The sequence below is a fragment of the Sinocyclocheilus grahami genome, unplaced genomic scaffold, assembly GCF_001515645.1.
Source record: "Sinocyclocheilus grahami isolate Dianchi unplaced genomic scaffold, SAMN03320097.WGS_v1.1 scaffold153.1, whole genome shotgun sequence".
NCBI classification, from domain to species: Eukaryota; Metazoa; Chordata; class Actinopteri; order Cypriniformes; family Cyprinidae; genus Sinocyclocheilus; species Sinocyclocheilus grahami.
This window is the reverse complement of record NW_015505332.1, coordinates 2,536,845-2,537,385: the sequence shown is the minus strand read 5'-3', so window position 1 is coordinate 2,537,385 and position 541 is coordinate 2,536,845.

Genomic DNA, 541 nt, shown 5'->3' with positions numbered 1-541 from the left:
TATTTTTATAATGTATTTGTAGTTTTAACCTCTTTTGTATTTCAGCTATTGAGTTTGTTCTTAATTTGCATAGGCATATAACTCATATTTAACGTGAGCTTGATTTAACTGCATCTTCCACATTGGATATTTATTGAATACACTTTTCCTCCTCAGGTTTTATAGATATTTTATGGTCGGAGTAGAATCTGTTACCTGCATTTGGGATTAAATCACTGATTTCCCCCAACGTTGTTTATTATAGCCTTAAGTCATTTTTGTGTAAGCCCAGTGTCATTTAATACAGATTCACTTACAGTCAACAGTTTGGCAGAGTTGTCAGATCCTGTACAAAGAAAATAAGGAATGATTTAAAGCCATTGTATTATATCAAAGTTAGAGATGGCACCCAAACCATACCTAGACCCACTAAGACCCAGATCCAGACCAAGATTAGGCCCCTTAAGACCCCGATCCAGTCCATTTCTGTGGTCATCAGAGATCTCAAGACCTTGAGATAAAGACTGCAACTGTGTGTGTGTGTGTGTGTGTGTGTGTGTGT